General features: G+C 42.9%; 1 protein-coding gene across 9 annotated transcripts in view; it reads left to right on the forward strand.

The window, feature by feature from the left end:
* Positions 1–1,013: 1,013 nt before the first annotated feature.
* The window catches only part of HELZ (helicase with zinc finger), a 155,736-nt gene continuing 143,732 nt past the window's right edge, over positions 1,014–13,017 (forward strand). For 3 of the 9 annotated variants that reach the window (XM_059909046.1, XM_059909053.1, XM_059909054.1), the window contains exons 1-4: positions 1,014–1,059; positions 2,381–2,436; positions 3,443–3,519; positions 6,405–6,461. The gene's annotated coding sequence lies outside the window, so the exon portion shown is untranslated. Of the gene's footprint in view, positions 1,060–2,380; positions 2,437–3,442; positions 3,520–6,031; positions 6,051–6,404; positions 6,462–12,531; positions 12,590–13,017 lie in introns of those variants that run through there. The other 6 variants (XM_059909048.1, XM_059909051.1, XM_059909047.1 and 3 more) reach the window with 6 other exon arrangements.

Consider the following 13,017-nt stretch of genomic DNA (forward strand, 5'->3'; position numbering starts at 1 on the left):
CAGTCCTCCGCTCGCCCGGCCGCCAGCGCTCGCCGCCCGGCTGGGACCCGGCAGGTGGACTGCGGCGGGCGCACCCTCCTTCCGGCCCCGGCCCCTCTCCCGGACCCTCCCTCGAGCCCTGGCGCGCCTCTGCTCCCCGGCCAGAGCTCGCAATCTGCGCCCCCGAGTTACCTGCCTCGGGAAGTCCCAGTTCGCAAGCAGCCCGGACTGTAAAAGGGTGGATTCGGCAGAGCCCAAAACCACATTCCTAGGGGAGGGGTGGGGTCCCCATCTAGAGGGTCGCGGATCGCATTACCGGCCGAGGGGAGGAGACAGCGGAAGGGAGAGTCAACAGGGGTAAAAGTTGCCTTTCGCTTAGTACTCCCCCTCCCCCTCCCTAACGCGCTGCGATGCCGGCAGGCTCGGGGACACAGTGTCCGCCCAGGTTCCGGAGCCCGACGGCCCCGGAACGGTTTGGCAGGACAGAGGCATCTTTCCATCCGCGGATGCGGCAGTCAGAGCGCCGGTTGGCCTGCAGGGCTGCCGGGCTCCGGGGCCCCGAGGGCGACCCCCGGCTGCCCGGGGGCGGGAAGCAGAAGCCCGCCTCCGGGCACCGAAGATCTAGAGCAATAACAGACGCATAAATAAATCAATGAGCAGCTCTTTGCTGCCAGCAGCAGGGAAACCTCGGGCTGATTAAATGCAGACGTGGGGTGTCTGCCAGGACAGGAGGGCGGCGGGGTACAGGGAACCGGCCTGGAGGCGAAGGGTGGGGGGAAGGGAGGCCGGGGCAGGAGCGACGGGTAAGACCCAAAGCCACGTTTTTAAACATGGGGGGGAATTTTAAAGGCAAACAGTACGGGGGAGGAGGGGGGCCGGGCTGCGAGCCTCTGGGCCTCCCAGCCACCCGGGGCAACTTTCCGGGCGGGAGGTGCGGCCCGAGGGGCGGCGCCGGCGGCGGGAGGCGGGAGTCCGAGGCCGAGGGGGTGGGGGGAGTCACTTTAAAGGCTCTTTCTTACCCATAATGCTTTGTGGGGACGTTGACAAGTGGATCCAAGATGGCGTAGAAAGTAATGACAGGTAAGTCCTGACTTCCCCCTTCTCTGCTGCTGGGACCGCTCCGCGAGCTGCCGGAGCCCTCCGGAGAGGGGACCGGACTCCCCTCCGGTCCCCCGAGTCCCGGGAGGGGCGGCCCCGGGGCGGGCCTGGGGCCCAGACGGCCCGCGGCGGGGCCTGGGAAGCGGGGCTCTTCGAGGCGAGGCCCGGACGCTGGGGCTGTTTACAGCTTCTTCCCCTCCCTGGCCCCTTTCCCCTCCGCTGGGGGCCGCGGAGCCCTCGGCCCAGGCCGTGGAGGGGGCCTCGCAGACCCCGGCCGCGAGCCTGCGGGAGGTTTGTCCAGCCCACGGCACGCCGGGAGGGGGAGTCGAGCCGCCTTGCACGCTCCCCTCCTCCGGGTCGCGGCTGGGGGTGGGGAGCGTGCAGGCCTCCCACGCCCCGCTCGATTGCCCCCTCTGGGCTCGGACTTCTACGCGGGGTGGGGCGGGGGCCGGAGGGTGGGCGCGGGGAAAAGTGGGTCAGGGGTGCACCCCTCCCTCCCCCGCCGAGGGCTGTTGCCTGAGCTTCACTTTCTTTACCCCCTTTCTCCGCCCCCTCCTCGGAAATTCTCATTGGCCCACAAGCACATCAACAAAAATAAAAACAGACGATCCTTTCCTGGAGATTCCTTCAAGACTTCCCTTTTCTTGAGCTAAGGGACCGCAGTTTTATCTAAGGAACTTTGATTGCTCTCCCCCCAAATTATTTGAGCTTTCTGCACCCTCCCCTTTGCTGAGGATCCTCCAGCCAGGGTTGGAAATCAGGGTCTTAGGATTCTTCTTGGATTGAGATCCTCAGGTTTTGTTTGAAACTCAAAACTGTTGTTCCTTCACCCTCACCACTTACACTTTTCAGGCAAATCGTTAATAGATGTGTAACTCCAGAGACAGTGGATTCCTAGAGTTGGGCGGGGGGAGGGGGGAGGAAGGCGTCGTCCTGGCTAGTTTGTTCTTAATTTTGCCCTCTCTTAAACTCGTATGAATGGATTTCTTCTCCTTCATCTTTTCATTTTTCTCCTTCTTTTTCATTTCATTTTTTGAAAGTAAGGTCAGTCAGATATGACATTTTTATGTTTGGATTTTAAGAGCACTTTATAATTATTCTTTTATCACACAGAGAGGAAATGTTTTTGTTTTAAAGTAAAGCAAACAGACTCATTTACAAAGCTTGCATACTGTACCATTTTGGTAACTTTTTCCATTTGAAATTTATATGCCCTTTCACTTCAGGCTGATAGAATGTTTGCTACTGATCATGTCTCTTACTGGTGTTGTATAGACACATTTTACTTTTCTGTTTATCTCAGGAATTGGATGAAGTAATTGATCACTAAAGAACTACAGTGCTGGTGAGATGTGTAAGGTGAGACTGCAGTTAAAAATGATTTACCGTTTTTCCTTCTTTATTTTAATCAAGTCATGAGGGTGAGACTGAAACTAAGTAATTTGATGGGGCCATCTTTATTTCCAAATCACTCACTCAGTCAAATGGGAGTAGAGGCAGGGCTAGATTTGGAAAAGACAACTGTGTCAAGTATACCAAACTTTTCAGCTCCTGGAGCTTATCCAGAGCCAAATGTTATTTGCAGCCATCCTTGATTAGTATCTTCACCAGGGGTAATTATAGTTTGCCTATTTAAATTCCCTTGTGTAACTTTAATTGAATGTCTTAATTTTATCTGTCCTTTGGTGTCCATCACTTAGTCTGCATTGAGTGTTAGTGACTGTGTATGTGGATTTTGTGTGTCTGCAGTTTGTGGGACTCGTGTAAAGTACACCCTTTCCATTGGAAAGAATTATTTCAGGCAAATCCTGCTTTTATTTTCTGAAAAATGGAACAGTGCTTGTCTCTCTCATAATTATTTGGAAATAAAAATGATAGTGGTGCATTTTGGTTAGGTTATTAGGGATAAGACTGGCTTGTTATTATCTTCTGGTCACATGTAGTGTGTGAATTCAGAGTGTTGCTCTATTTAATCTAACTTATAAGGCTTTGGATTTATAGAACATTATTAATATAGTGTCAATGAACAGTCAGTATTCTGTACTGGTGAGAAGGAGAGTGGTTTGCTAATTTTACATTCTTCACAAGCAATTTTCTCAACTTTAAAAATATATCTTTTTTTTTTTATTTTAGGCATTGTAGATGTACTATACTACAGTGTGTGAGTGTGTGTGTCTGTAAAATATTTTACTATGGTTTATTGAGAAAATGTAAGTTGTTATGGTAGGTTGGTTACTGCAGGGTTTTGTTTTTTTTTCCTTTAACACATCTGGGTAGCCTTTGTATTTTGAAATCCACTCACAAAGTTTTCATCTCTATCACACATCTGTTTAAGAAGAGTAAGCTGTGCTTTATTTTATTCCAGATTGAGGCATACAATTGACATTTCTGCCTTAAAAAAAAACTTGGGAGAGGAAGGTGGACATAAAGCAAGATCTTTTTGTAAGTGCACACACCACATTTGCTTGTGTTTGAAACTCAGAAGTGCTTGTGTGTATTACATATATTTTTATTTTTATTCTTAGCAGAGCAGATATGGATTTTAAAATTTATTTATTTTCAGCTTACAGATGGAGGCATATTCATGCCTTAGACCTCCCAATCTGTACCTTTTATCTTTTTTTTTTTTTTTTAATATACATAATATTTTGTGGAAAGAACCAATGATCTACTTTTGGGCCTATGGAGATGTTTGTTTATAATCCAAAAGGGAATATTTAGAAATAGGTAATCTTGTGTGGCTGGTGTTGTTTGGCCTGAGCTGTGTCAAGACATTTTCCACAATTTTCACACGTGTGGACCATGTGAAGTGTTAGTATTCACTTCAAAGTGAAGTTGGTGGTTGACCACCGAACAGGTTGTCACACGAAGCATTCTAAAATGGGAAATGCCATAGTACTGAAGTTTGTGGTGAAGCGGGGTCTGTGTCTTTGAGCTGAATGAAGACATAGCTTTCTTAGTCTGTCCTTTTGGCTGGGAAGCTGGGACACTATTTTTAGGTAAGGCGGGAGTTTTGGGGAGTCAGTAAGTGCCTCTCCATCAGCTGATGCGCTTGATTTTTGCAGTTGTTAGCAAGAAGTTTTATTTCTAATACCATAAATATTCAGTCTACATTGTTTTAAAGTATGTATACATTTATGGACAGTCCAGTGTTTTACTGGAGAAGGGAGTGATGCCAAAATAACAGGGGAAATCATTCCTACTTGCAAAGGGCCTTGTGTAGTTTAAAAATATAGAGCATATTCATGAAAGGCTAAGAATATTGCAGAGGGACCTACAAATAAGTAGACCAGATCTTACAGATGCATTTTTGTTCTCTGTTTAAGAAGTAGGCATGGTATTGATATTAAATGCAAATTAGTCTATAATTATCTGTCAGGCTATATTTAAGATTCTAAATACAGGCCCAGCACAAGAAGTAAGGTCCTTTGCCTGTTGTTTTAAATGCGTAGCAGTTTTAAATGCATAGTAGATTTGGGGCCAAGTTTATCAACTTGTCGATAAACAAGAGATGGGGAGGAGCTACTTAAAAAATTATAAACAAATTGTTATGGCTGTTTATTTCCATAAACTTAGATAAGTGTACATGCAAATATAATTTGATTTCTAAGTAATAGTTTGAATTGTTTTCTAGGAGAGAAGTATGATACGTGTGGAGAGTGCGGCCACAGCAGCTTGTAGTTCATTTAGACTGCTGGCTGTAGTCAGGGTGACTCCTGTAGCATTGGCTAGGAGCAGCACGAAACTTAGTGGTGTGTCACTTCACCGGTGGCTGAGATAATACTTTTGAGCTATCCTGAATTTAATAGAGTTAATATTCCTCTTTCAAAAATAAATAGTAGATATAACATGAAGATTTTTAATTTATATATATGTATATATATGTGTGCATATATATTTATATATGTATATATCTTTATTTTAAAAGCTACCAATTGTCTAAAGCAAATTGAAAGTTTTTCAGCATACTACTAAAGAGTCATACCAACTTGTTTACTGGTGTAAATTGTACTGGGTCAGTTTCTCCAAGGGCAGGAAGTTGTCTGGTAAAGCCAGAGTTTGTGTGTTCAACTTGTTTTGACCCCCAAAAACCCTGATTCATCATTAGGTTCTTCAAAGAATGCACGGCAAATTTTTTTGAGTAAACCATTGTGACATGTGAATGTTTGTGATTTTTGTTATTTCTGTGCCATATTTTAGGTGTTCTCGGAACATCTGAATTTGCCTTTTTGCTTTCTTCTGTCGATACTCTCCTTGTGGTGAAAATATTCCTGTGAGGCGAGCTTCCTTTCAGTAGGCAATATGTGTAACTAATACAGTTAAAAAAATTATTTATTTTTATGTAAAACTGATGCATGCTATGGTAAACAAATCCGAGCAGTGCTAAGTGTATATAGGAAAAAAGATGAAAAGCCTCTGCTCTCCTTCCTCCATCTTTAGCCATGTCCCCCTAATCTGACCGTAGAAAGCAGTTGGTGTTACTTGGTGTTTGGAAGACCTCGCTTGCCTAGGTGCGCGGGCAGCAGTGAAAGCAGAGGGAGAAGTCAGGGACGGCGTGGCCACTGAAACCGTTTAGATGTTAGGCAGGGACGATTCCGCCCTTATTTCCGGTGATGTTAATTAATATTGATAATCTTAAACTTCCATTCGTTTAAGATAACTGTAATTGAATTGTTAGTGAAACACTCAAACAGTTAATTGCATTGTCAGGTTGGTAAAGTTTTGATTTGTTGATCTTGTAAGGAAATAAATATTTGGAAATTGAATTCACGTAACCTTAGGGCTGGGAGTAATGTTGGTAATTATCATCTGTGGAATTTTATGATGAGATGCACAGTATATTTACTATAGGCTTTTTATAACTCATTATCTTTCCTTTAGTTTTCAGAACAACTCCAAGGTAGCTGTTATTTCTGCTTTGCAGAGGAAATTTAGGTTAAATGTGAATTAACGAACATAACGTCGCAAGACTAGTAAGTAGTGGTGCTGGCGTTGTGCCTTGGAAAGGGCGTTCTCTTTCCATTGCAGTCTGCTCTGCTGCTTCTATCTAGTCTGTCTTATTTTCCAGATAAGGAAATTGAGGCCTGGAGAAGTCAAGTGACTTGCCCAAGGTCACACAGCTAATTAGTAGCAACATTAAACCAAATTTTTATCTCTGGACCCTTATCTCAGGACTCTGGGTCCTGGCTGGTTATGCTACATTTTATTGAAGTACTGTGGACCAAACAACCATGTGCTGTGAGCACTGGATACAAATGCTTCAGAACTGATACATCAGCAGTCTTGTTTTCTAGTATGTATTAAAAGGTTCCTTCTCTCTCTTTCAGAAATTATAAAGAGCTCTGATGGGCTATTTGGGTGATACCCAGTGCAGTGAACTGCAGGTGAGTAAGGTCTGGGAGAGCCTTATTTACAAAGCGAGGACTTGGTAATGCCTGAGGAAGAGACAAAAGAGACTTAATCTAGAGGAGAGTGTCTGGTCAGCAAGATGAGGTGGGACAAGGTGGAGGAGGTAGGGCACTGGTGCAGCAGTGGTGACCTGGCTGAATTGGCGACTTCTGGAGCAGACTGGATGATGGTGAACATACTCCAGACAGACTGCCTGACGCCTTGTCAGTTTGTTTGAAGAGAAGTGAGGGTAGGTTAATCTTCCACTTCTGTTTTGAATGAGTAACTGCACAGGGATTCAACCTATCTGCATATGATTGGATCTTCAGAGGTCCTTCAGTTTTTGTGTCAACATTCTTGAGTGTTGGTCACCCAGTGCTCTGATGAACGGGTTAAGTAGTCAGTTGTTTGTTTTTCCTGTTATCTGCTGTGTGTATTGTCAGGAATGACTGTATATATCTGCATTTTTGAGGATCTGGATCCCAGGAACATGTCAATGGAAACAAAAGGTTAAACTTTTTTCCTAATGGTTGTATTAGTCCTTCAGATTATTTGTTTTTTGCTGAAATGCCCTAAGAATGACATTTTAGTCTTGAGTATTTATTATTTCACAGTAATTAATCTTCTTGGTCCATTATAGTATCTTGGCCATTCAGTGTTAAACTAAGAAAATGGTAATACTACAGAAAAACAATTAGAAGACTGTTTTAATATTGTCCTTGTGGGGCATCAGTGCTAAAATTATTTTTTGATATATTTTTAATACTAGTCCCAGAGACTTTAATGAGACAATGCTATATACTTTTAGGGTTTATAATTAAACTTAGGCTTGGCTACTTATTGATTGCTAAAGGAAAACATTGTTGTAGGGGTTCTTTGTTTCTTGAGTTAGGGTAGTTTTGCACAATTCATCCCCCACAGGTTCATGGGAATGATCAGAAGACTAGTTGAGCTGGCTTCTTGGTCCTTGGAAAGCTGGAGTCTGGGTTGTCATAGGTCATTGTGATAAGGAGTGCATGAGAGTTCTCAGTTAAGGCCAAAGTGAGCAGTAAAAGAGAGGTGTGGACCTCTTCCTGAGACTATATCAAGTTTGCATCCTGGGACCCCTAGTTTCTCCTCAGTATGGTAGAACTTTCTCTCTTAAATTATAAAATCATTTAAGAATTGTTATTAAGTAAATTGTTAAATATTTGGGTTACTAACCCTAAAACAGTTGATTTTGTTTTTGGCATTCTGTTAAAAAAAAAAAAAAAATATATATATATATATATATATATATATATATCTATATCTATATCTATATCTATATACACACACACACACACACACACACACGCACATATATATTATTGTACTCATTTTTAATTATGCATATAATTTGAATTTTTCCTATTTATTAGATTATGAAACATTTCCATGTTATAGTTGTCACAATTTTAATTGACATGATTACACTTTGAGAGGCTGCAAAATACTTCATCGTCATGCCATCAATAATTAAATCTTTTTATGTTAGATATTTATGTTGCTGGCTGGTTTTCAGTTAATACTTTAATCTACGTTATTGTAGATACTATTGTATTTTTTTTCTGGCTGATTATATCTTCTAGGATAAATTTTTGAATGCATTATTGTGTTAAATGGTATGAATGTTTTTATGGCTTTTGATGTATATCGCCATACTGTTTTTCAAGAATGTTATCCCAGTTTGTACTACTAACAGATATACAGATGTACCTGTTTCACCATAGCTGGATAGAAATACATTTTTAACTTAAAAGTTTTTGCTTATTTAATAGTGTAAGGTGGCATTTGTACTTCTTTGTTCTATAATGTTGAATTTTTCTCTCTGAGTCTCTTCATGGTGAATTGTTTGTTCATATCCTTTGCTATTTTAATCAGTAAACTATCGACGTGGGCTTTGGATGGTAAGGCAAGTATAACCAGCTAATAAACAGGTGATTATTAAAAAGATGATCAGAACGTGTTCAGTGAGAATGTTCAGAGGGAGTCGAGTCTAGATGGTAAACTTTCTTGAGAACTGGCTGAAGGGGAACAGGCGACTTATTCCGAGATTCAGCTCAGCAGGTGTTCAGTGCGCATGCGCTGCGTACCACGCGTTGCGGCCTCTTAGTGCTTCTCAGGTCATCATGGCATATACGTGGTCGAAGGAGGGGGCTGCTTGAGGCCTGACTCGTTGGGGCTTTGGCTGCTGAAGTCGCTTTGTGGAGGGAGGGCTGGGGGGATCGCTGACGAGGACATCTTGCGCTCATTCGCGGCATACCGCAGTGCCGTGGCACAGTCTTTGAGAAGCTCTGTTCTGAAGGATACAAAGATGAATAAAACATCATTTCCTCTGACAAGGAACGAATCATCTAGTAGAGACAGTAGGGGCACCAAAAAAAGAAAGGACTAATAGGAATCTGAAGGGTGCTGTAAGAGGGGTTCCGACAAGGTGCCTCGGGGTTCAGTGGAGGGCGCGACACTGCCCCCTCGGGGATGTAAGGGAACACTTCAGCTGAGGAGGTGGCATCTAAATTGCACCACTGTGAAACTGAGGCGCCGTGGCAAGAAGAGGGCATTCTGGAGGGAAGGGTAGCTTGAGCCAAGGCTGAGGGGCGGTGTTGGAAATGAGGCGGATGTCCGGAAACGGAGTGTCCAAGTTACCTGGACCCTGGGTTTCGTGAAGGAGCATGGCGGACAGTGAGGCGGCTGCGAGGTCACGACTGGGGTTTGGAGGGTGAATATGGTGGGTTGTCAGCGAGGAGAAACTAGAGACAGGGTTTTCAGCTGGGTTCAGGGTTCTACTCCGGGCGAGGGATGATGAGTGCCTGAGTTGGTGTACTTGGGAATGAAAGGAGGTGGTGGAGTCAGGAGAGATTTCGGAGGTTGAACAGAGAGGTGTGGTGACTGATTAGGCAGGAGGGGAAGGGAACAGTCAGTCCTGTGTCTCGAGTCAGAGGTGATGCTGAGGCTTTCATGGTTGGGTGGCGGCAGAATGGGACAGCAGGAGCACAGGAGCCAGCAGGGAGAACGGGCAGGAGCACAGAAGCCAGCAGGGAGAACGGGCAGGAACACAGAAGCCAGCAGGGAGAACGGGTCTTAGGGGTTCAGCACAGAGAAAAGACGAGTTTGGTTTTGTGTGTTGAGTTTAAGGAGCTAGTAGAAAGGTGAAATCAGAACCTTAACCCTGGAAGGAACAGAAGAGGAAGTTCAGGGCCCAGAGGAGCTGGAGGGGCCAGTGAGGTCTCACAGTTGGGCAGAGCAGCGCGAAGACTGAAGCTTCCTGATTCCCACTCCAGCGCTCTCTTCACTGCCTCAGACTGAGACGCTTCTCTGCTGTGCTGTTTTCCTCGCACCCAGGTGTGCTCAATAGGAAGTTGGAAGTGGCAGAGCTTATGTTGGGAGTGAAGAGTTTATTTTTTAATTACATTTTTTTTATTATGGAAAATTTCAGGTGTATAGAAGTGGAAAGGGTATAATCAATCCCACTGTACCTGTTGTTCAACTTTAATAGTTACTAATGTTGTTTCATCTGTTTCCTCCCTCTCCATCAATTATATTGAAGCAAATTGGATAAAGTGTTTTGGTGAACTTGAACTCTGGGTATTTGTAGTTAAGGAGAATTGAACAGTTCAGCAGGGTATGTTCTGAGCTTTCTGGGTGGGGGTCTAGAGTGAACAGAAGTAGGATTAATTGCCAGAATTCCTGGGCAAATCACTTACGTCTTCTGAGCCTTCGTCTGTCTGTGAGAAGGAGGTAATAATGGCAGCGTCACAGAGTCACCTGAGATAAGGTGTAGAAAACCCTCTGTGAAGTGTGAGCCTCAAGTGTTACGCAGATTTTAGTTGTTGGTAATAACGGAAAGGTAGTGCGATTCCTTTGGGCTTCTGTATTGCTGGCGTCCAATACATTCTTATTATTCAGCAAAGAATTATGCGAGGTACCTGAGGCTTCAACAGGGAACAAAACAGACAAAATCTCAGCTCTCCTGGAGCTCATGTTCTAGGTCTGGAGGAGAATAGGAAGCTAATACCTTAATAGTGATTAGTGTGGGCCAGACACTGTTCTAAGTGCTCTCATATTTTACCCTATGTAATTCTTGCAGCAATGCCTTGAAGTGTGTAGCACTGTTACTATTCCCATTTTGCAGATTTGGAAATCAAAGCAAATTTTTAAGCAGATTGCCTCAGGTCACCATGCCAGGATTCAGATTCAGGCAGAGCTGGCTTCAAGCCTATACTCTTACCCCTGTGCCATTAGAACGCTTTAGCTCATTCATGGCGTACTAGTGTTTGATACAAATTAAAAAGGTAGGCCCTGATTGAAATTATTCCTAAACAAGTAAGTGTTCTCTTCTTGTGGGAGAAAAAAAGACAAAAACAAATGAAAAAAATGGCAGTACATAATTCTCTGTGGAGGGAGGTATATTAATATTCTTATATAGAAAAGTATTTTTCTTCCTAACTTTTTATAGGCTTCACCAACTTTCTAGGTTTCTTTAGATACAAATGGCCACCTCAGTGGAAGGAAGTCATTTTCCTGCTGGTACTTGGGAAGACTCTCTTCTTGGATGGATCTCCTTCTTGTTTACAGTTCTTCTTTTTTCTCCTACTGCTCTCTTTCCTTACCCTGGGGCAGTTCCCTTCTCTGATTTCCCCTGTTCTCTGAGCCTCCTTTTCCTCACAGCTGTGGTGTCCCTTCCCAGTCTCATCAGCTGCCCATGTTCTCAAGGATTTCCTTCCTTCTGCCTTTGCCTCCTCTTCCCTAGCCTGCCTCTGTCGGTCACCTTGGGCCTTACCCTCTGTTTTGACTTTTCTGAGTTGATTCAGTGGGAGTAACATCAGGACCGGTTTCCGGCCTCTGCTCCGGCTGTGCCCTGCCAGCTCTGGGTTCTCCTTCATGAGCAGGGAAGATTGGGACATGGGCAGTGAGCGTTCCTTAAGTTTGCATCAGAGTTAGGGCGTGGGCCTCACTCCTTTTAAGGAGGGTTAGGAGGGTATTATGGCTTGCATACTTGTGGGGTGTTTTTTTGAATATTGTTAAAATGTACATAACATAAAATTTACCATTTTAATCATTTTAGCATATAATTCAGTGTCATTAAGTGCATTCACATTGTTGCACAACCATCACCACCATCCATCTCCAGAACTTTGTCATCTTCCCAAATTGAAGTTCTGTACTCGTTAAACACTAACCCTCCATTCTCCTCTCCCTCAAGCACCCGGCAAACATCATTCTACTTTCTGTTTCTAAGAATTTGAATAGGGTCCATTCATACCATAGGTACCTCATATAAGTGCACTGATACAATATTTGTCTTTTTGTGACTGGCTTATTTCACTTAGCATGTCTTCAAGGTTCATCCATATTGTAGCATGTGGCAGCATTTTCTTCCTTTTTAAGGCTAAATAATATGCCATTGTATGTAAATACCACATTTTTTTTAATCCATCCATCTTCTGATAGACACTCGGGTTGCTTCCACCTTTTGGCTGTTCTGAATAATGTTGCTGTGAACTTGGGTGTATACATATCTGTTCAGGTCCCTACTTTCAGTTCTTTCGGGAAATACCCAGAAGTGAAATTGTTAGATCATATGGTAATTCTGCGTTTAATTTTTTGAGGAATCCCCATATTGTATTCCATAACAGTAGCACCATTTTATGTCCACCAGAAATGTAAAAGGGTTCCAATTTCTCCACACCCTCGCCAACAGTTATTTTCTATTTTTTTGATAGTAGCCCTCCTAATGGGTGTGAAATGATAATATATACTTGTTTTTAAAGGTGTTTTATGTAGAATAATAGAATTTCAGGACTAGAAATGGTATTAAAGATTTCTAATTCAATTAGCTGTAGGCAGCAACGAATGTTCTCGTATGTCTTAGCATTTTCACTTCTTTCTCAGTTGGAGAAAGGCATTTTGGGCAGATGGGTCTATACTGGATCTTCGGCTCAAGATGAACTATGTCTGACCCAGGCAGGGTACATGGAATGCAGCTTTGTAAGAGATCTGCTCTTCTCTTCTGCCAGTGACTCTATTTCTTATACTTCTTTACAGTTTCCAACTGTGTCTTCTGGGTTATTTAATCTTCTTTCCGGCTTCTTTAAGGGATAAGGTAATTGTATTCAAATAAACATATTTATTTTAAAAAACTAGGTAAGTTAGCAGTTAATGAGCCCAAGATCAGTATAAACTGCTCAGATGATTAAAAAGACTGTATTCAATATCAATTTGAAGGAAACCTAAATATTACTCCTGGATGTTAGCTATAATTCTTTACTATGTAAAATAAGTCACCCCTTTTCAATCTTTTTTTTTTTTAATTTGGAGGAGATGAATTAAGCAGCATAAAATAAAATATATTTTATATTTACGAGAATATTTTAACTTCTGGATTAGTTTGGGTTTTGAATCTTTTTTAAGTTAAAGAAAACTGTTAGTTTAATTTATATTATGAAAATCTTTACGCCTACAGCAAAGTTGTAAGAATAGTATAATCAATACCCAATTGTTAGCGTTATGTCATAATTTGCCTTGTCTCTC

The sequence above is a fragment of the Balaenoptera ricei genome, chromosome 20, assembly GCF_028023285.1.
Source record: "Balaenoptera ricei isolate mBalRic1 chromosome 20, mBalRic1.hap2, whole genome shotgun sequence".
NCBI lineage: Eukaryota > Metazoa > Chordata > Mammalia > Artiodactyla > Balaenopteridae > Balaenoptera > Balaenoptera ricei.